The following is a 24485-nucleotide window of genomic DNA, read 5'->3' on the forward strand; positions in this document are numbered from 1 at the left end:
TATGTACAGGCCTACTGAACATTAAGAAACCCTCAAAATATTTTTCAAATTTCCTAATTTGTGATGACAGCCAACAGTGTTGAATTTCCCTTGTTAATGGTCCGAGTGATCTTGAAGGGTCCATGTGGTCCTAAAGTGCTTTCAGAAATATATATTACATAAGCCAGTCAAACATGCACTATGTGGCATTGAACTAATGCACTGAAGGAATCTGGAGACCTCATGAGTGATACGTATTTCATACATAACGTAATACTATAAATTACAGCTACAGGCCTAAGTGATGGATTATACAAATACATAGTGTAGTATATTATATTTTTTATCCATTAGGGACTTTTATAAATAAATATAATTTCCCCTGTTTGGATTGACAGAATGTGCAGTGGAAGAATTGCCATAAAAAACAAAACCACACCGAGGACTGACTGTGGTTTTAGATGCAGAAGTTCAGCGTTTCAAATGGATCGTACATGTTGGTGAAGGTATTTAGCAAGAACAGGGTAGCTGCTGATCTGTAAGCTTAATATTAGTATTATACCTGAATAGGCAGTGATTTTAATATTATTGTAATATACTATAAGAAGCAAACAAACCTTTAGAACAGAATTCTTAAATATGATGCACAGAAAGAATTAAAGTAGCAAGCTGAAATTAATAGTGCAATATGATACCAAACACCAGGAAATCAATGTATCTGTTAGAATCCTAACCAAATCCTGATTTATTTTAATTGGCCAAATAAGTTGACACGTAGAAGAAATTCAACTCTGCGATTACTAAAGAATAAACAATATGTCAGTCAAACACATCAATGTTTAACACTATGCCTGGAGGAAGGAGTAGGAGAATGTATTGGGTTTGGTGAGAGGGTTCAATAGTAGTCATGTTGACCCCCTTTGTTGTATCTGCTGATAAAAGGTCCTGTGGGGAGGACAGCATAGAAGCAATGCACATTTCTTTTGAACAGATGATGTGTTGTTGATTTGCCTTCTTCCATACTGTGCTTTGAGCCAATCCAAGCCATCACCGAAGATGCATGGACTCATTCAAGAATATCAGAATAAAAGTGTATGTAGCAGGCTGATTTACCTTCAGCTGTCTCAGGGGCTAGATCTTGTTTTCTTAATGATAGATTCATTCTTTCTCTCCTGTTCTTGATCCAGTGATAGTGTGGACCCACAGGATTTGAATGCCTTTACATGGGTAACCTCAGAGTTATTATAGGCCCAGCACATAAAATGCTACTGTTCTTTTGTAAAAAGAAGAACATTTTTCCTCTGTTCACACAGGTACATCATAATGGATTTTTCATATATATTTGTAATGATCCGCTCAGCTGGCTGCACAGGCAGACAGCTGTTTGACCATTCCTTATGTCTGAGAGATGCAGGTCTCTGGAAAAGAGACCTGGCTTCATCTTGCAACTTTCAGAGTTGCTTTGCTGAGGGATTTGCATACATGCAAATTGCCCAGCTGTCTCGTTTGAGGGCTGGCAGTATAAAAGCCTTTTGCTGACCAGAAGGCTTTGCTGGTCATAACGGTTTGTTAAATACACTCCTGGAGTGTCAGCCTTCCCTGTTGGATTGTTATAGTTATCTTAGAGTAATTCTGGGAACTGCACTAGGCAGCTCCTCTAGTGCAGTTAGCCTGCCTATCTGCTTTGTCTATGTTGCCTCTCTGCTGTGATTGTCCTGTCGCCAACGGTGGTCGATAGGAAATCGTCCTGTCTGTCTGTGGGTGCTAACCAGTGCAGCGGTTGCTACTGGTAGCCCCTTCTGTTTCATCTGTCTTACTTGGATCGCACCAGCCTCTAGCAGTAGCAGCTGTCGATCCTTCTGATCTGCTTTCTTGGAGTATAGCTGGAGCAGCGGTTGCCACCGGCTATCTCATCTGCCTGTCTTGCTTGGATCACACTAGCCCCTAGCGGTAGCGGCTGTGGATCCTTCTGATCTGTGATCCTGTCCCTGAACCCGGATCGCACTCGCTCTGGCGGTAAGAGCAGTGGATCTTTCCTATCCTGTCCCTGAACTTGGATCGCATTCGCTCTGGTGGAAAGAGCAGTGGATCCTGCTAAGCTCTGTTGCTTTACTTGGATCGCACTCGCTCTGGGGGAAAGAGCAGTGGATCTTTCCTATCCTGTTTCCCGGTCGTCTGTCTGTATTGTCTGATACGAACGCTTGCTGTAGGCTCAGTGAGGTAACCGTTAAGCAAGCACTCGCGTTCGCTGTTTCATGTTTGGGTGGTGGGGGTGAGTTAGGCATGCTTGTCTCTGTTGCGCTTACCGTGCGGAGATCGCGCTGTAAACGCGTTCGCTGTTGCGAATTAGTGTGGTGTTCGCGTTTAGTTAGCGTTTGTTATTTTCCTTATCTTCTCATTGTATGATTTGCTGTGCCTTTGCTACTCTCGTGCCCTGTCTTGCTCTAGCCTTGTGTCACCTCTGGCAATTGCCTCTCTCGCGATTGCGTTCCTACTTCGTATCCGCTGTTGTGTGTGCACCGTCGCGGGTTGGCAACTAGATTGGTGCACACACATACATTCTGTCCCTGTGCTCATTCTCATTCACAATCGCTTCTCTTGCGATTGCGTTCTCACTTGGTTTCCTCTGTTGTGTGTCCACCGTCGCAGGTTGGTGACTAGATTGGTGCACACACATACATTCCTCCTCTGTGCTTATTCTGTCTTGTGTCACTGTTAGCAATCGCCATCTCTTGCGATTGCCTTCTCACCTGATCTTCATGGTTGTGTGTTCATCGTCGCTGGGTGACGACTAGATTGGTGGACACATATACACTGTCGCTTTGCTCTCTTTCTTTAAGGACTATCTTGCCCTGCGTTCTTCCCTTCGTACAATTCCTGTCTGGCATCTGTGGCAGGGCAGATGATCTGTTCCTCTGCACTCCACAGCTCCATCTGCCGACAGGAATTTCCCTCTACAGGTGCTTTGCACCTTTTGCTGGGTTCTCTCAAATTATACGCTTGTGGAGGATTTCCGCAGTGTCAGCGCGCGTCCTGTGCACTGACCACGGAGAGAATTCCACAATCGTTACAATATTATATTGGTTATATTTGTAAAAACAGCCACATGCTTAGTTCAGCATTTATGCCAGCAAAGTGAGTTTTGGGAGTAATGCTAACACCCAAAAGGAGAAGACATGTAGCTTTCCCCCAGCAGTTTTTCAAAAAGTAGCTGTCCCCAATTATAATTTATAAACAGAACACCTCATCAGAAATATTTTCAAATACATTGTTCAGCCATGAGAGTGTGTAAAATAGCAATTAGTTTCTATGGCCATTTGCGTTTAGCCATAATTTTTGCACAAATGTTACATATTCATTAGAGATGGCCTGAACCTCCGATTTTTGGTTCGCGAACCACGTTCGCGAACCTCCGCAAACGTTCGCGAGCATGCAAACTTTTGCCAACTGCAATAGACTTCAATGGGGAGGCGAACTTTGAAAACTAGAAACATTTATGCTGGCCACAAAGGTGATGGAAAAGATGTTTCAAGTGGTCTAACATCTGAGTTTTTTCATTGATGAGTGGGATACATGCCAAAAGTCCCAGGGAAAAATTTGGATTTGACGCAATGCTGCGTTTTAAGGGCAGAAATCACATTGCATGCTAAATTAGAGGCCTAAAGGGCTTTAAAACATCTTGCATGTGTATACATCAATCAGGGAGTGTAATTAGAGTACTGCTTCACACTGACACACCAAACTCACTGTGTAACGCACCGCAAACAGCTGTTTGTGTAGTGGCTGCCGTGCTTGACTGGTGCGCACTATGGCCAGAGTGCAGGCCATGGCGGTTTTCATTCCCATATGGTCCCATATGGTCGCCGAGCTGAGGTAGCTCAATGACAGAACAGTGACTGTCCAGCTGATCGAATTTGGTCTGCCCACAATGAAGCAATGACCTTATTATCTTGGGTGTGCCCCCCCTTCCCCCCCTTGAGACACTCATATAGCTGTTGGTCATTGCTTCATTGTGATACGCAAGCTCCTTCACCGCAGCAAGGTAATGATCACGAAGGGGAATTGACACATATGCATGCCTTTTGTTTTGTTGTTGCAGCTGAAGGGCAGGCAGAAAAATTAGGCAGGCATGTACACGCACCAGAAACATTATTATAGCGTCCGCTGCTAGCAGTGGACTTAAAAATTCAGGAATCTGCCTGGAGTCCTGGTGGACCCTGCTGGTGGTGGCGGATAAGGCAGTCAAGCAGCCTGCAGGCAGAGATGCTGTGTGGGGACCGACGTAGTCTTGGGGCAGGCAGTCACATGGCGTTTAGGCAGAGATGCTGTGTATGGGGACTGAATTAGTCTTCGGGCAGGCCTGAGCATGCTTTGCAGACCAAGGGATCCATGGCTAGATGGACCCTTGACCCAACGCTGTGTGCCAGAGATGTCACCACTTGCCTTTCAACATCACGTTACAGTTTAGGTATAGACTTTTTTGAGAAATAATTTGCGGCCTGGTATCTTCCACTGCGGTGTGTGGCTTTGCTTCTGTGTGCTGCTTTTCCTCAGGTGGTCATCCCATTGCAGTTTGTGCTTTGTAATCATGTGCCTTCGTAAGGTAGTTGTCCCTACGCAGGTCTTGGTCTTTCCACGGCTCAATTTTCGGTGGCAGAGAGTACAAATGGCATTGCTCTCATCTGAGGCAGACATACAAAAAAATGTCCACACCGCTGAGCCCTGGGGTGATGGCACTTTGGTGGTGGCGGCTGACTGAGTGTTAAGTGGGGTGCCAGAATAAGAGCAGGAGGAGGAAGATATGTCACTTTTCTATGCGGAAGCTGAGAAAGATGAGGTGTTCTGTGTTAAATAGTCAACTACATCCTGACAATATTGGGGGTAGATGGCACTTGCCTTCTTCTGAACACTGTACTTTGGTCGAGGGCCGCATGAAATCATGACAGCGTGACCTCGAACAGACCTGCCAGGTGGCCTGCCTCTGGCTCTGCCTTTTGTTTTGTGCATATTGGGGGGGATGAAGTGAAAGGTATGCACTGACTTGACTAATACAATGTACAGTTACGCAGGTGCAGTGAACAGGTTGCAGTGACTGCTGGTACAACAATGTGCGGTTACACAGGAGCAGTTAACAGGTATGCACGGAATGGCATACAAAACAGTGTACGGACACACAGGTGCAGTGAACAGGTATGCAGTGACTGCTGGTACAACAATGTGTGGTTACAAAGGTGCAAGTAACAGGTATGCATGGACTGGTATATAAAACAGTGTGCAGTCACACAGGTGCAGTGAACAGGTATGCAGTGACTGCTGGTACAAAAATGTGCGCTTACACAGGTGCAGTGAACAGGTTGCAGTGACTGGTATTACAAATGTGCAGCTGTCACACACAGGTACCGTGAACAGGTGCAGTGACTGGTGGTGGTACATAAAACTGCGTGCGCTCACGTAGGTAGGTAGGTTCACTGAACAGTGAACAGGTGCAGTGATTGGGATTACAAATGTGCAGCTGCCTGTCACACACACACACAGGTACCCTGAACAGGTGCAATGACTGGTGGTATTAACAATGCGTGCACGTAGGTATAGGTAGGTAGGTGCACTGTCCAAATGTGTTTATTCAAAGCAACAGCAAAAACAGATCAACATTCCATGGTAAAATGCATGGGAAGCTGGCAAGGTGTGGGTGCCAGGGTGTGATGTAGACCAGCACAACAGCTGTATTGCATTTTGCACAGTCACTTTCTCACATGCTGGGTCTAAAAATAAAAAGGGGAGGGCTGGAAGTGTCGTAGATATGCACCAACAGGTGACTCCTACCGACCCTCCCACACCCCTTTTTGACCAAACCTTCATTGGACCTTTTTATTGATTATGTGTTGCACCTTGATATTATCTGCTTATACGGAATGTCAGAGGGGATGTCTATGTTCTTAATTGAGCACTGTTTTATATATTTTTATGTACTTTTTGATACACATGTAATATACCTTTAAGAAAATGTTTTCTATCTGTATCTGCTTACTATGTTACTAACCACGCCCACTATGGCCAGGTTACATATGTATAAATTATGGTCATTGTAGGATATGTTTTAGCTATGACTAAGGAGCGATTGTGAGCCTCCGGTACGCGTGAGCTATTGTGCATGTCCAGCTTTTCTATTTTTCAATAAAAATCGGACTTTTAGTATGGTGGTGCAGCAGATTTTTCCTTTTTCCTACGGTGTTCATGGGGCTTGGCTGCTTGTGATGCTGCTCCTGGTTGCTCTGGTGGGGTTGTGAGCAGTGTTCATCTTTCCTACAATGTCATTAGACCATGGCTGGCATTGCCATAGCAATGGTATAAACAAATCTGCCACAGGCCAGTGTCCTCCATCTGTTAGTGACTCACAAGGTGTGTGTTGTCAGTCTAATGGAACAAAAAAAGCTGACTAAAATGGAAGGGAGAGAGAGAGGGAAACATAAAGGTGTTCTGTCTAGTCATGAGCATGAATTTTGCACAATCATAATTTCGCAACGTAATTTACAATTACCATGAAAAATCGTAATGCAAAGTTTCGAGAAAATAGTAAGCAATTTCATATGTAAACATAATTAGTAACCATAATCTTGTAATATCATGAAATGTTTGCACAATTTAATGCCTATTTTAGTGGCTAATAGCAATGCCCCCATTCATGCTGTTGTTACCAAAATTGCTAGGGAAAAATATTTTTAAACTGACATTTCTCTGAATTTAAAAACATTTTTCCTTTGCATTTTCAAAATTGATTATCTCAAAAACTCCATGGTCTTTTTTGACTTGTTCTCACTCTTCTCCTATTATTAACCGCTAAAATCGGCACAAAAGGAAATAAAATGTTGCCTAATTATGTGAAATTATGAATGAATTACGTGAAATCAATTGCATATCCAAATTGTAATAATGTAGGGCAGTCAGTGGCGTAGCTAAGGAGCTATGGGTCCCAGACTCCCAGTGCAAATTTTGCATTGGGGCCCCCCAAGCATGCTATACATAACAATTGATATGGTTCGCCAAAACCAATCAAGGACAACCACAGTGTTAGAGGTGCAAGAAGGGGATGGGGAACAGTTTGTTAATGATTACTATTATTCAAAGCATCTACAGAAGTGAATATTATCAGCACAGGACTAATAAAGAAGTGGATGAGGGTGGGCTCCACAGGGCCCCTCTTGCCCAAGGGCCCCGATGTGGTCGCTACCTCTGCACCCCCTATTGCTATGCCACTGAAGGCAGCACTTTTAAAAAGTATGCAACATTTTGTGAAATTGTAATTAGCAGATTACAATCATCACTAGTTCTGTCATGCTGTAAGCATAACATGGAAAACTAGGGTCTGGTAAAGATCTATGCATCCTACTCCTCATTTATGGAGAAAACAAGGGGTAGGGATAATTCCCATATTGGAACTGTGTGGATAGGTTACTTAGTTCTACTACCAAGCCAATAGGAAACAATGTGAGGGGTAGGGGCAGGAAATGATAAGGGAACCAGTCAGAAATAAAAGAGGATTTAGACTACTAAATGGAAGAAAACAAACTAGTTTACTGACAACTAAAGTGCCCCACACACATCAAAAAGTGGAATGGAGTAGGACGCTGTTTTTATCAAAGCATACATACCTGCATGTAGTTGACCATTACATCTTTCATTTGTTAAAATAACACTCATGTCATACTTCAATGCCAAAAGACCAGGCAAGATGTTCAGACTTTTGAAAGCATAGTGGAATGGAGTAGGACACTGTTTTTATCAATGCATACATACCTGCATGTAGTTGACCATTACATCTTTCATTTGTTAAAATAACACTCATGTCATACTTCAATGCCAAAAGACCAGGCAAGATGTTCGGACTTTTGAAAGCATAGTGGAATGGAGTAGGACACTGTTTTTATCAATGCATACATACCTGCATGTAGTTGACCATTACATCTTTCATTTGTTAAAATAACACTCCTGTAATACTTCAACGCCAAAAGACCAGGCAAGATGTTCGGACTTTTGAAAGCATATGTCGTACTTCTAAGGTACATATTTCTAACCCCCTCATTTTCTGTGTGCTGCAGGTACAATGTGTTGCCTGTGTTCGATTTGTAACCCCCCCCAAGCCAGACCGGAATTTGTGACTTCTTCCGTGCCCAAGTTCCGTGTGTCCCCCGCAGCCAGAGCAGAACTCATGCTTTCTGTGCCCTGTGCTCGAGTTCCCGAATGTCCCTCAGGAATGGCCTTAATATAATAGCCTTAATTTTCTTACGCTAAGAAGGTATGGGCAACATAGGGTGAAGACTGTGGTATAGAAGATTGAGACATAGGCACTGAAAAGAAGGCAAGATATCTGCCAGTCTTTACATATATACACCCCACTTACATTTTGTTCTAGCTATGTTTTTTGTTTAGCATTGCAGAGAATGAAGTGCCTGTCAGATGTTTACTGCTGTTTCTGCCTTGCGTTAATACATTCACGTCCTTGTGTGTGTGGAACGTATTACAATTTCTTGTCCCAATACAGATATAAATTAAACTAAGACAGATGTTCCAACCCATCCTGGCTGTATGTAAGCTGAAATAATTATTAGAAGGGGTTGGTAATCTCTTATTTTATCAGAAGACAATTTCACATACAGCCTGCCCTGGGGTCATGGGTTAACCTCCTTGAAGCCCATTGGTACTTTTCATAGTTGAGAAAACCAGTACTAAAGAATGAGACACAAATGAACAGTGTGGTGTCTGGCCTTACACCCCATTGTAGGTCAATCCGCTGGACTATGAGGTGAGATTATATGGATGAGCATTAGAGAAAGATGAAGGTAATGGATGGATGAGAAACACATGCAGTAACCAAGACTTGACAAATCCAAAGTCGTAATCCCTTTTTTTATGTTCATTGCTCTTCCACCTTTTTTATTTCTCCCCTTTTTATTCTCTTCCCACATTCCCTCAGTCAATAATTCTATATAAATCATGTGTTGATCTATACACTGCCCCATAAAGAATCCTCTAAACTAACACTTGTAAGCAATCACAGACAGATTATGATAATCTTACTTTCAAAATGGATTAGTATATATATATATGTGTGTGTGTGTGTGTGTGTGTGTGTGTGTGTGTGTGTGTGTGTGTGTGTGTGTGTGTGTGTGTGTGTGTGTGTGTGTGTGTGTGTGTGTGTGTGTGTGTGTGTGTGTGTGTGTGTGTGTGTGTGTGTGTGTGTGTGTGTGTGTGTGTGTGTGTGTGTGTGTGTGTGTGTGTGTGTGTGTGTGTGTGTGTGTGTGTGTGTGTGTGTGTTGTGCCAATTATTTTCAATGTGTTCACCACTCACTTTATATTTAGGTTTCTTTGACACAATCGTGTTTTCTCTTTTATGATTTTTTTATTGTTATGCTCTTTCTATTGTTGTTGAAGCAAATAAAAATGATTAAAACATTAAGTTGAATCCTTTGATTAGAATTTCCTATAAAATATTATTTTCTAGCACAACGTTTACTCCTTGATGGTAACACTTCTCAAAAATATCTTTTTTTTTTTTTTTAGACTTTGTTATAAAGGACAACAGAGAAAGTCGCAAAGTCACAAAATGGCAGGTATTCTGATATCAGCTGTTCTACACTCGAGTGACTTGTTTGGTAGATCCTGCATTAACTACTCTAACCTCTTCTCGGAAGCAGCTGAAGTAGAAGATCAATTGTATGGCTCTAAGAATATTTTGTTTTCTTACTCTAACTGTAAAAAAAAAGTCATGTTATAGAAGCCTGTGATTAATACTATGTCCTGGTCCATGAAGTTGCCAGTATCATGACTTCTTCAGTATGTAGCTTAGTAGTTGGGGAGTAAAAGATGCTATGGGTGAGCTTTGTTAACTTTTTCCTTAGGTATTATTCATGAAAGAATCCCTTTAAACATGGAAGTTTTTGGTTGTCTTTCCCTCACTAGATTCATGGTATCTTTTTATAAAACCTCTGGAGACCAAGTTGGTTTTTTACTGCTATAGTGCCTAATCATTAGTGTGATTGCCAATTACAAGCCCCCCTGCATTTTTTTCCTGACTAATGATGTAATTGCTTACAGCAAACACTGATAATGTCTTATTTTATGCTTTAATATATGCACTGTAATAAGCAGAAAACTAGTCTTGATATTCTTTCCTATTGCCATCATTTTTATTCTCAGACATGCTTAGACTCACTGACCTTCTGTAAGCATTGTTTCTTTTCATTTCCCCATGTACTGTGCATAACTCTCGAATTCTGCTCCTCGGCTAAGTTCAGTTGCTGGCAATCCTGCCACTTCATTGTAATGTATTCTTCTACCTGTTTATTTTGCTATATTGGCTTATTACCCAAGGGAACACAATCAAGAGTGCACTCATCTGACAAAGATTTAAAGACTTCCTTTAATTCATATTTTAACATTAGGAACATAAGAGAAGTGCAAGTAGAAGACACAGACCATCAGGCTGCAAAGCATTTTTTGTGTCTGAGATCACAGAATACTCTGAGCTTTAAGTCTCAAGAGGGGGTGTTGTGGGTTATTTGTAGAGCCATATGCATTACAAGCTTCTGTAAAAATGCCCAGATATACCAGCAGTCGCCACTTTAACAAGTGGTTATAATTTAACTAATACAGATCTAGCTGTTGACCTGACAACACTTAACAATCAGTACGTGTATCTGTTGGCTTATTAAATAGAACAGGAGCTTTTTGCTGCCTGAATGGCTGCATAAACCAGAAAACCAAGCACGATCTTGTACATTTCTGATTTCATACCCATAATCCCAGTAAGTTTGTTTAGGGAATTGTTCACTATGCTGTGGATAAGGAAGTCATTACATGAATAAGTCAGTTATAGGAGATTTTGAAGATAAATATAGTAACATTTTAAAACATTTTTGTGTAACTCACTTCAGTCCTTCCTTCCTTAATTTACACATGTATCTTTTTTTATATGGAAGTTTAGCTTAAAACATAGAAACTGAATGCTGATACTATCTTTCCAAATGCATGATTGTACATTTAGATCTGTGGGGTAAAAAAAAGAAACATCTTTATGCTTGTTATTACTAGTGTTGGGCGAACACCTGGATGTTCGGGTTCGGGAAAGTTCGCCGAACATGGCCGCGATGTTCGGCATGTTCGGGCCGAACCCCGAACTCCCCGAACATCCCGCTTTTGGGGGCCCTATGGGGTCGCAGGCATAAGGGGGGAGCATGCCCCGATCGCGGGGAGGGGGTCGGAAATTCCCCCCACCCCCTCTGCTAGCGCTCCCCCTCTGCCCGCTTCCCCATACAAAAGTTTAAGGAAGTAAAACAGTACTGGTGGTAGTGGGTGGCTGGCAGTGGGCGGCACTGTGAAGTGAGTGACTGAGGAGGAGGAGTCCGGAGAGTGACGCATTGAGGGAGGCCGGGCAGCGGGCGGTTCAGCAGTAGTACCGTACTACTGCTGAACCGCCCGCTGCCCGGCCTCCCTCAACGCGTCACTCTCCAGACTCCTCCTCCTCAGTCACTCACTTCACAGTGCCGCCCACTGCCAGCCACCCACTACCACCGGTACTGTTTTACTTCCTTAAACTTTTGTATGGGGAAGCGGGCAGAGGGGGGAGCGCTAGCGAAGGGGGTGGGGGGAATTTCCGACCCCCCCCCGCGATCGGGGCATGCTCCCCCCTTATGCCTGCGACCCCATAGGGGGGCAGTATTCGGCCGAACAGGGCCATGTTCGGCCGAACAGGGGCCCTGTTCGGCCCTGTTCGGCTGGCCATTCAGCAGTTCGGGCGAACCCCGAACAGTTTGGCCGAACACCACCAGGTGTTCAGCCGAACTCGAACATCACCCGAACAGGGTGATGGTCTGCAGAACCCGAACAGTGGCGAACACTGTTCGCCCAACACTAGTTATTACTGTCACTTGCTTTAGGCACATTTTAACATGTATAGGAATAAAGCAAAAGACAATTTTTATCAACAGTGGAAATAAAAGTCTAATAGTATGGTATAAATGTCTCATCAAAGAGTTAGTACCTTAAAGAGAGTCTGAAGCGAGAATAAATCTCGCTTCAGACCTCATAGATAGCAGGGGCATGTGTGCCCCTGCTAAAACGCTGCTATCCCGCGGCTTAACGGGGGTCCCTTCACCCCCAAATCCCCTCCGTGCAGCCGGGGAGCGCTTTATCATTGGGGCAGGGCTAACCGCCGCAGCCCTGCCCCACGCTCATCTGTCAGCGCGTATCTCCGCCTCTCCCCCGCCCCTCTCAGTCTTCCTTCACTGAGAGGGGCGGGGGAGAGGCGGCGATGTGCGGCTGATAGACGAGACTAGAGGCAGGGCTGCAGCAGTTAGCCCTGCCTCCAGGAAGAGTTATTTCATGACCAACTTTGCGACCACGTCTTGCGGGGGTGGGTTTGGAGGTGAAGGGACCCCTGTTTAGCGCCGCGATAGCAGTGGTTTAGCAGGGGCACGCATGCCGCTGCTAACTATGAGCTCTGAAGCGAGATTTATTCTCGCTTCAGAGTCTCTTTAAGTCTGGTTTAAATCCAGTTATTTCCAAAAGAGGTCCAGGCGCATGAGCAGCATAAAACATTTTTTTATTTATTTGACTTTAATTAAAATGTACACACAAATTCCACAATAAGTTAACAGCAGAACCCCATGAGCTGATGCCAGAAAGGAAAGCTAGAAATTTGCCCAATTAGGGCTTTTCAAGACCAGCATAAGACTCCCACACCTACAATGCCCTACATATTTACTAAATAGCTCCACCTACCACCACACCTAAATACCTACAATGGGCCGGCAACAATCCACTGTTTAGCGCCTGAATAATGGCAGTCATGCCTCCTTCCAACACTCGTGCCAGTGGGCATAGCAGCAATGATGACTCAATCCCTAGAAAGGTGAATGCTCAAGCCTCCAGCTTACTTCCATGTCCTGCCTGTGGAATGCATGTCTGAGTCACAGACTTCCTGACTCACATACTTTTTCTATCTCCATCTTGAGGTGGAAAAGAGGTATGACATGCCGCTATTCAAATAGTCTTTCAACCAATGTACATCTCTCAATCTGATTAAAGTGAATTGAAACCGTTAATCAAAAAAAAGCCAGATACATACCTAAGGAGAGGGAAAGCTCTGGTTTCTAATGAGCCTTCCCTCTCCTCTCTTGGTGCCCATTACAGCACTGGCTCCCCCGTAGCAGCATTTGACCAATTTGGTCAAATGCTGCTTTCTCCACCACCGGAGGGAGGTTTTGGAAGTCTAGCCCGAGTGCACCCAAAGAAGGGTCGTTCTGCACTGCGCACGCACGAGCACCCTCTCTCATGCACTCACATGTGCGCAGTATGGAGCCGGCGTGGGATTTGAACGGAGGAGTTGCCGCTGCAACAAGGGAACCAAAAGAGGAGAAGGAAGGCTCATTAGGACACAGAGACTTCCCTCTCCTTAGGTAAGTAGCTGGATTTTTTCTTTTAAAATACTGATCACAATAGCTTTAAGGGGTTTAAAAGTTTTGAGAGAAAGTATATGATAGATCCCAGTTGGTTGTGTATGTTATCCAGTGCCCCTGTAGATTCAGTTATGTAAGCATGAAAATGAGGCCTACAAGGGATAGGTTTGTAGAGCTATACAATCACTTAAGGGAGGGAAGAGTATGTCAAGTTGCAGCATTTGGGGTTGAAACCTTGTCCTCCTGTACACCTTATAGCTTTCCTTTCTGGCATCAGCCTATGGGGGTACTGCTGTTAACTGCGTTGTCCTTATTGAAGATTCAGAATTTGTGTGTACATTTTAATTGAAATACAATTAAAAAATAAATAAATCATGCTCTGTGATGCATTTGGATGTTCAGTGCGCCTCTGTCCTGCAGCTGGTTTACCTCAGGATGGAACATCTGTAGGTGATGTGAGTAGCATTGTGACATTCTCCATGTAGGTTCATGTACGTTGGACTCTTATACAGTCATTGCAGCACCCAGCAAGATTAAATTAAGGGAATTCTGATGTCTATAATTAGCCTTCTAGTAAAAAGCAATTCTGAAGCAAAAATAAATGTATGAGATAAGGAATTGTATGTGCAGTACAGCTGAGAAATAGGACATTAGTGGCAAAAAGTAATGAGTTTCTTATTGTTTTACAGTACAGGAAGAGTTAAAAAAACTTCAGTTGGTATCTATGCAAAAAAGCTTCTCTGAGCTATTCAACCAACTTGGGTCGAATACAGTACTGTTTTCTGAAGCACTTAAACAGCCAAGGAACAGTAAGAGACAGCTTGAGATAAGGTTTTACTGCAGGAAAGTCCAAAGGGTCATTATTTCTGCTTTGTTTTATCACCTAAAAGACAGAGTGTGGTTTTAAAACTGCAACTGTAACAGTATGATGCAATAATAAAATATGAGACTCTTTTCTTTGCTACTGGTTTAAAACCCAGTCAGCACCCTATCTGCATGGAGTTTATATGTTCTCCCCGTGTCTGCGTGGGTTTTCTCTGGGCACTGTGATTCCTCCCACATCCCAAAACCATACAGATAAGTTAATTAGGATTCCCCCAAAACTTGGCCTTAGATTATAATGGACATATTACTATAGTAGGAATTAGATTGTGAGCTACTCTGAGGGACAGTTAGTGACAAGATGAAATACTCTGATATCAACTGCGGAATTAATACTAAATAATAATACAATAATAATAATGCATTTGTTAGTACACTTAATAGTGTAACAACCCTTTTGACTTGGACTTTCTTGTAAAAACATTAAATACTGGCCACACACAGATAATCGGATCTGTCGATAATCGATTTTTCGTTTCGATTTACGATCCAATTTGTAGTGAAAAATAGTTCGAGCGATCAGAAAATTCTGATCAGAAGAAAAATCGTTCAGTACACCATCAACGAACCAATCTTTGCTTCCTATCTATCACAACCAACAAGAAAATCCAAATTTTTATTTGACAAAAATCCATTCGGACTACTATTTTAATAATCGTTTGTAATCAATTGTGCCAATCAACAGAGATTATTTACAACCAATCTGATTAGAATTTCTGATCGCTCGAACGATTTTTTGCTAGAAATTGGACCGTTAGTGGCCACCTTTAGAATCCCAAAAAACATCCGGGCAGCACTGGATGAAAGATGCAAGGGCCAGTCAGGAGTCCAGAAACTCGATGACCTTTTATACATACCCACTAATTACAAGCATATAGATCACATGTAAAGATGGTTAACTTTAATAGACATGTAACCCGATTTATCCTTTAGCACTTGGCCCTGACTGAGAGGAATCCACCAGACACTGACTCAGATGCTATTATCAAGGATTTATTTGTGACCTAACAGTGGTCAACTAGTAACTTTTCTCAACCAGCAACTCTCAACACAGATATACACTTCCATTGCACATCACAGGTAAAAATAATACAATCTTCTCCTCTTCACAGCCAGTGCACTGGTAAAAGCTGTGGAATAAAAAGGTTAAGTTACACATAAACATTTAGATGAATTTTGAGCTACAACAGGTCTTCTTGTACAATTATCAACCACTTTACAGTACAACACCTTTTATCACAGTACCATTCACTGAGGTATAGGGGTTTGGGGTTTGAGCAATTTCTACAGTTCGTTGGTTGGCAATTTGGCATCAAAATGAATGTTCACTTTACTCAGAAGATCTCTCAGACTTTTGCTCTTTATACTGTATTTCTCAACTCACTATACTCTTTAACACCACTTGTTTGGATAGGGCTTACCAAAATAATAAACAAAAGAAAAAAAGAATCAAACAATCAAAAATTGGTTAGAGAAACAAAACCACAAAATTGACCAATGCACACAGCTATACCATCAATGTCTCACTCCTTCAATATAACTTTTTTCTTATGCTATTTGAACTTTACGCTGAATAAGCTCTAATTTTGTAATGTTGCAAAACTTGTAACTTCAACTTTGTTGACTCTTCATCTCTGTCAGATGTCACTCCGCTTTACACTGTAGTTCACTTTAGTAACATAAGATGCAGTGAAACTCCTCCTCCACTCCTCTTCTTTAATGCTGACAGGTTACCAAATTTAGTTATCTCTCACTGACAGGTTCTCTTTATCTCCATGGCTCTGTTCTCTTTCTCTTTTTTAGGCCTTGCACTTAGGAAACACAAAACCACACTTTGGTTGACTTTTCAAATCTGGCTTTTAGTAAACACTGCAGAACACATCAACCGATGAACTGATGAACTATGAACTGAGCAGATTGACAGGAACAATGTCTTTGAGTCAGGATTACTATGAACGGCTGAGCTGTATTAGTTCTGAGGGGGCTTAATAGAGGCTGATCACAGCCTCTATTCTGATGACAGAAAGGCACTCACACTTAATATACTTGGTTGCAGTTTTTTATTCCCTTGGCAGGGCAGCACTATCTTGCATCAATAAACTGATTATCATTACAATGTTACTGTCTCTTTAAGGATTTATCAGACAGGCAGATTTTAGTCACACCACTATCATCAGAATATGCCCTTCAGTAACTTGGTTTAACTGTCTCTATACTCATAAAACCTCCACTGAACGCTGGCCCTTTTCTGAACACACACTGTAGCTTGAAGCTGGCGCAAGGTCTATACTCATCTGGCCTAACAGGGTTTCTCTCCTTCCACGCTAGCTGGGATCTTGCCTGCTATCACTTCACTTGACCTCCGATCACTGCCTGGCTCTGTCACTGCTGCCCTCCTCTCTCTACTGGTGGTCTTTAGGTTGCCGCCGGGTCCCCACTTTGCCTCATGGGGTGACTACTGCAGACGCTCTCTCTCCAGCCTCCTTCCCCTCTCATCGCTGCCTCCTGACTGACTGAAATCTGTGAGAAGAACTGGTATCAACCAGTTCCCTCAGCTTCTGCCACGCCCCCTCTGCCTCGCTCTGCTAGTGCAGAGCTTCCATTATTATTATTAATATTATTATTACATTCCCCTCTCTGTTGATGCGGTCACCTTAGCAACCAGTCTATGCGACTATCTGAGCGCCTGGTCTCTCTCTGTGCGCTGTTTTGATTCCACAATACTGCTGTTAAAGGTGCAGTGCACACAGTATGTCAATTTCACAGAATAAAGGCAAATTACATTCCTACTTCACAATACCCCTTTTTAAAGGCACAGTTCACTTAACATGCTAATTTCTAATTACACATGTACATTACACTCCCCCATTACAATGCTCTCTTCTAGAGGGTTACAAACATTAACCACTTTATCCCCCGCGGTACGGATTTCTCCGTACCTTTTTCCACCCTTATAAAACCAAGGGACGGAGAAATCCGTACCTCCCGCGCTACCGCTGCTGTCCGGGCTCCCGCCACTTGTGTGCACGCTCCTGCTGCTCGTGCACGCCGCTGCCCGCTCGCCCGGAGATCAATGAACAGGAAAATCCATTCCTGCTTGTTGATCTAAGCCCCTGCAATGTTCTGCTGCTTCTATTATTATTATTATTATTATTATTAAGTATTTATATAGCGCCGACATATTATGCAGCGCTGTACAGTGTATATATATATCTTGTCACTAACTGTCCCTCAAAGGAGCTCACAATCTAATCCCTACCATTGCCATATGTGTATATTATGTAGTGTAAGTACTGTAGTGTAGGGCCAATTTTTAGGGGGAGCCAATTAACTTATCCGTATGTTTTTGGAATGTGGGAGGAAACCGGAGTGCCCGGAGGAAACCCACGCAGACACGGAGAGAACATACAAACTCTTTGCAGATAGTGCCCTGGCTGGGATTCGAACCAGGGACCCAGCGCTGCAAGGCGAGAGAGCTAACCACTACGCCACCGTGCTCTATGAGAAACAGCGCGATCATTGTGATTTTCCCAGCCTCATAGTGCTTCCTGTAAACGTCCTTCCGGACGCTTACAGGTCGCATGAACACAAACTCACCGTGGCCATCTTGTGGCCAAATAGTAAAACTACACCCTAAAGCATTTTATGTATACAAATACATTAGTTTTAACACAATAAATTAACTCATTACCTCCCACACTTCCCAATTTTTTTTTTTTTTTTTGTAATTAAAAAAAAAAATTACAAAAAAAAACATAAATAGTTACCTTAGGGACTGAACTTTTTAAATATTTATGTCAAGAGGGTATAACACTGTTACTTTATAAACTACGCGCTTGTAATTAGGGATGGATGCAAAACTGAAAAAAATGCACCTTTATTTCCAAATAAAATATTGGCGCCAAACATTGTGATAGGGGCATAATTTAAACGGTTTTATAACCGGGACAAATGGGCAAATACATTTAATGGGTTTTAGTTACAGTAGCATGCATAATTTAAAAACTATAATGGCCGAAAACTGAAAAATAATAATTGTTTCCCACATTTTTTCCTATTTTCCCATTAAAAAACATTTAGAATAAAATAATTCTTGGCATAATGTCCCACCTAAAGAAAGCCTAATTGGTGTCGAAAAAAACAAGATATAGTTCATTTCATTGCGATAAGTAATAATAAAGTTATAGACGAATGAATGGAAGGAGCACTGAAAGGTGAAAATTGCTCTGGTGTTCAAGGGGTAAAAACCCTCAGTGGTGAAGTGGTTAAAACCCATTTGTGTCAAGTTGTGTGCATGTTATCAGGCCAAATTACAAGGGTATGCAAACTTTGGATCAGGGTAATCTGAAAGAATAAACTCCATTGATTGACAATAAATGGCTTCAGCCAACCACTAGCCATGAGTGAAAGAAAAAAGAAAAGTTTGTGTGCTATTATTCATATTCTATGAAAAATGGTTGCGAAATCAAATAAAAAAACCCCAAAAACCTGATTTCACTTTGTGGAAAATGTTAACAAAATCAATAAATATGGAGGGAACATTCTAATTGTAGGATCTGTGGGAAAACACAGAATTTCTTTTCTTTTTTTTTTTTTTTGCAAGCAATTATATATTCAGAATTTTTCTTTAGACAGTCTTATGTAATGATGCTAAATTTGCATGTCAAGTCATGGCCTGTTCTTTTCTTTTTACAGTGCAGCACAATATCTCTAAACACATCTCTAAATGGAAATTATTGTGAGGTTTTACAGGATCTTAATTAAAATCTAAAAATTACATTTCAGAATTCTAATGCATAAGCAAGACACAAATAGAATTTTAAAACAGACATTTCTCCTTTGCAAACCTAGTGAGTTTATTTAGATCAGATGTCATATAAACCAAAAGGCCGATATTAATTGGTCCATGACAGATTACAAAGAGGAAGGAATAATACATTTGTTTTTCCTTATGTGGTTAATGGTTAATGAATACAGTTGTTTACATAGAAAAATTATCTATTAATGACGACATGTGTTTTAATTATTTTTCTTATTCTTTATTCTTTTCTTAAAGGTTGCAAAAGTAATTACAACACTACAATGAATATCCCTTCTGTATAAAAAAAGCCCATAAATTAGCTGGCAAACCTTATTCTAACATTTTTTATGTACATATTTATGAAAAAAAAAATCTTGTAATTGGACATATGCAAAATACGAACACTCCAAATAACCATTGGAGGTAAAACTATTTATTTATTTATTTAGGGTACCTGAGGTGAATGGGATGGGATATGGAGACTGTCATATTTATTTCCTTTCAAACAATGCAGTTTGCCTGGCTGTCCTGCTGATCTTCTGCTTCCAATACTTTAATCCATAGACCCTGAACAAGCATGTAGTTCAGATGTTTCTTATGGAGGTCTAACTGGATTAGCTGCTTGCTTGTTTCAGGTGTGTGATTCAGACACTACTGATGCTAGAAATCTCAGTATGAAAGCCCGGCAATGGGTATTGTTCAAAAGAAAATAAATATGGCAGCCTACATATTCCTCTTACCTTGGGTTCCCTTTATAGCACCTCTAATTAAATGTGTTTCTTTAAATGAATCTCCCCAAACATGGGGTTTGTAATAGTGAGCCATTGGGAGGGTGGAGGTTGGGGTAAGAGGGACTACTTACCTATGGGGGGATACTCTGTATGCCTTATGTCTGTAAGATGGTCACCATCTCCTCAGCACAGTGCCACATTTTATTTTTCATGGCATCGATGGGCGCATGCTCGAGTACATTACTCACATCCATGGACTACATCTCATGTAACACTGTGTGCAGGACATTGCACACCACCATACAGATAAGCCATCCCCCATGTAGGTGAGTAATGCCACTGACACCAAAGGCACTCTGTTATGGACCTCCCTTATGGGGAGGGTCATTTAAAACATAATTATAGGTGCTCAGTTCACTTTAATACCTGCTTTACCTTAAAGAGGAACTCCAGTGAAAATAATTTAATATAAAAAGGTGCTTAATTTTTACAATAATTATGTATACATGATTTAGTCAGAGTTTGCTCATTGTAAAATCTTTCCTCTCCCAGATTCACATTCTGACATGTATTACATGGTGACATTGTTACTGTGGGCAGATTATGTAGCTGTTCTGGCTTTAACAGACAGCTATAAACAGCCATTTCCTGTGTGTGTCATTGTTACATTGTGGCAGTTTGCCCAGAGTACCGTACGGTACCAGAGCCTCTTGTGGGAGGGGTTTCAGCACAAAATCAGTCATACAGCGCCCCCTGATGGTCTGTTTGTGAAAATCATTATATTTTTCATGTAAAAGTGGGTATCAGCTACTGATTGGGATAAAGTTCAATTCTTGGTCGGAGTTTCTCTTTAAGCTTTCATGCCAGTATTTAGCCCTGGTCTAGCCTGCTCACAATTGAACTGTATTATGTCTGGCCATAGTACTGGTAGTTGGGACTGGGATCCATGTTTGGGAAGCAATACACAAACCTATATGGTGTCACAAGAATCTGTGGTTATGGACTATGAAATACACCAAACAGACATGCTTGATGAAGAAACTTGGTAATGTAGATAATTTACTTTACTCTGTTATTTATCAATCACATCATTTAAGCATACATTTATACTAATAGCTAAAATAGGGCAACACCAAGTAGAAAAGGTCTTTTGAAATTGAATGCATTTTTAACTGCTTCAAGACTGGGCAAGTTGAAATCTACTCCCTGTTAATGTCCACTTATCCCTGCCAGGGAGTAGATTTCAACTTCTACATTCGCATGTGAACGCCAATCACAGTGATAACTGCTTGTTTTGTGGAAATAAAATCTCAAATCCTTAAGGAGTAAGAGACAACGGGTCCTGAAATGGTTAAAAAAGAGCTTAAGTAGCTACTACAGAGTTGCTACTATAGAGGTACAGACATGGAAATACATGGAAAAGTTGCAGAAAAGTGCATTCTTGTTGGTGGAGGGGTAACGTGATGAAGCATAGCTAAAACTCTCCATAACCATAGGCTCAAAACGACTACATTGAAAATTATATTTATCATTGATCCTCCTTTGGAGAATTAAAACTCTAATTCAGGACATTAAATTGCTTTGTGTAGTGGCTAGAACCTGTATTTGTCTGCTGCTGCATATGTTTCTCCACTGCAGAGATTTTCCATCGCTTTCCATCCTTGGAGCCAACACAGACTTTTGTGGCTTTAATAAAAATCCTGGTGGTTCTTGAGAGAGAAAATAAGGGACAGCAATACCAAAGTGGTAGAAGATAATCTCTTCTCTCTGTATATTTTGGTGTTGTTAGGGAGATCTACATTTATGGAAACTCAAACAGCAATAGAGTCACAAAATCCTTTCCTCACTATCCAAAATCAAACTACAGTATGTTTTCCTAGAATTGAACATTACATTGCATGAATTGCAAATCTGAATACACAAATCTTGTAGTTAACTAGTAGAATTATTTCCAGTATACTGTAAGAATAAATATATGCTTTAGTGATTTAAGGATGCTTAAATTAACAGACAAATCTATGGTCATTAACTGCACATTATTTAAAATTTTGCTTAAGCAAAAGAGGCTTTTTTACTATGCAAACTCGACAATCTCTTTATATTAATCACAAGTATCTGGAATGCCTTTGTAGGCTTAGAGCCAAGTTAAAGCTTTTCTCCTAACGCAAGATAAACTCAACTGATCATTTTTATGTGCTTGGGCTAAGCTTAACTTTAAAAAGCTTATATTCAATTACAGCATTTCAGTGATGTAGAAATTTAAATAAACTTCCATTAAGCAATTGTCACTAAACTGGGGAATGAAATGTGACTGCTTATATTTTCTTTTTTGAATGAAATATAATTGATACATATGATAATATTTTCCAATTTAGATAACAAATGTAATGCTTCACATGGCTAAAGACATATAACGGAATGAGCCATACAGTTAGTATATTATAATAAACAAATTAGTAACTACGGTATGCAGAAAGTCAGTAAGTAATGAAGCCATAATTACAACGACCTTTAAAGGGCCATTCTGTCCTTGAAGTAAGAAGATATTCACGTGAGTTTAGAGGACAAGTACTTCCACACCAAGAAATACAAAATGCATTCTACATTTACCAATAAAAACTTATAAAAATGTATGTTATATAATACTCAATTTTAGTACATTTCTGTGTGTTGTTATAACTCATTAGCAATTATTTTTAAATAATGTTTGCACTGTATATTGATTGAAACTTTACCACTCTGCTTGGAAATACCTATTAGTGTCAATTCTACCAGCAAAAATCTCACTGCAAAACTGCAAACTGCAACGCTGCAAACTATGGTACATAAAACTAATATAGGCCAACTAAAACTAACCAACCAACCAAACAACCAACCAGATTTATATATTTTACTCTTTTGTACAAGTAGTCAAGTATTTAAACCAGCTGTTTTACAGAGATGTTCCTTAGGTGCAACAGCTGCTCTAGAGCTGTCCTTGGTTTGGTACACAGTGAAGCATTTCTGTTGCTCAGAAGGCATCAGTACTTGATCCCTTGGGTGACAGCGCAAAGGTGACACTGTAGAGATACATCACCAACACACAAAGACATGCAGGATCTTTAGCAGATGTCAGGTGGTTGCTGTACACAAGCTGGTTTCTTTTAAGATTCTCAATAGGCGGTATTTATCAACCACCATGACCGAGATCAAACCAGCGTATATATATGCAGCTTTTCTGTAATAGCTTTCTGGTATTGCTGACACCTGCTGTTGAGATCTAGGGATGGTAAGTCATCAAATTCTGAATCCACCAAAATTTCCAAAATTTTGCATGAAATTCCAAACAAATTTGGCATATTGCAGATTCTGAGTTAATGCATAGGTTCCAATTTTACTTTTTTCACATTTTTGCTTAGAATTTTTGCATGTTTGCTTAAACTTTTCAAAGTCATATCTGTTGAGTATGCACAGTAGACAAGGTTCACTACTTATGCAAAAATTAGAATGATACATTTCTGCTGAGCACGCCCAAGGGACATAAATGCAAAAAATCTATGAGAAACAATGAAGATTATTATCAGATAAATGTGTAATTCTTTTAGAAAACTCCATACTCTTACTTTCAACTTGAAATTGCAAAATGTCAATGCAACAGTCTGATTTAGGAATCCTGTGAAATCCATGTGCTCATCCCTTCAGAAGAGTTGTCTCTACGCAAACATGTAAAAAAAGTTTGTGAACAACATGCAAACTTTTGGAACCGCCATAGACTTCAATGGACAAGCAAACGTTCAAAACTTAAAACACTAATTGTGGCCACAAAAGTGATGGAAAAGATGTTTCAAGGGGTCTAACACCTGTAGGGGGGCATGGTGGAGTGGGATACACTCAAAGTCCCAGGGAAAAATCCGGATTTGACGCACAGCAGGGTTTAAAGAGAATCTGTATTGTTAAAATCGCACAAAAGTAAACATACCAGTGCGTTAGGGGACACCTCCTATTACCCTCTGTCACAATTTCACCGCTCCTCGCCGCATTAAAAGTGGTTAAAAACAGTTTTAAAAAGTTTGTTTATAAACAAACAAAATGGCCACCAAAACAGGAAGTAGGTTGATGTACAGTATGTCCACACATAGAAAATACATCCATACACAAGCAGGCTGTATACACCCTTCCTTTTGAATCTCAAGATATAATTTGTGTGTTTCTTTCCCCCTGCAGCTATCTTCCACTGAAGTGTCAGGCTGTTTCTTCCTGCAGAGTGCAGACAGCTCTGCCTGTATGTAATTCCTCAGTATGTGAAAGCCCAGCCAGCTCAGAGGAGGATTTATCCAGCTTGTAGAAGATAAGAGAGAAGAGAGAAGCTGCCCTAATCTAAATAATACACAGGCAGTGTGCAGAGAGGGGCCTGGAGGGGGGAGATGCATCACAGAACCACAACACTGAAGAACTTGGCAGCCTTCCAGACACAGGCTGACAAGTCTGACAAGAGAGAGATAAGTTGATTTATTACAGAGATGGTGATAGTAGAACGTGCTGCAGTAAGCCAGAACACATTAGAATAGCTTTTGAAACTTGTAGGATGATAAAAAACAGGATGCAATTTTTGTTACGGAGTCTCTTTAAGGGCAGAAATCACATTGCATTGCTAAAGTA

The 24485-nt window shown here is 41.1% G+C and overlaps 1 long non-coding RNA gene across 1 annotated transcript in view; it reads left to right on the forward strand.

The window, feature by feature from the left end:
- The window catches only part of LOC137544207 (uncharacterized), a 54629-nt gene that overhangs the window by 5725 nt on the left and 24419 nt on the right, over window positions 1-24485 (forward strand). Inside the window, exon 2 of the long non-coding RNA XR_011025781.1 lies at window positions 9538-9690. This is a non-coding gene — a long non-coding RNA (uncharacterized lncRNA). The remainder of the gene's footprint in view (window positions 1-9537; window positions 9691-24485) is intronic.

Source organism: Hyperolius riggenbachi, chromosome 2 (genome assembly GCF_040937935.1).
Source record: "Hyperolius riggenbachi isolate aHypRig1 chromosome 2, aHypRig1.pri, whole genome shotgun sequence".
NCBI classification, from domain to species: Eukaryota; Metazoa; Chordata; class Amphibia; order Anura; family Hyperoliidae; genus Hyperolius; species Hyperolius riggenbachi.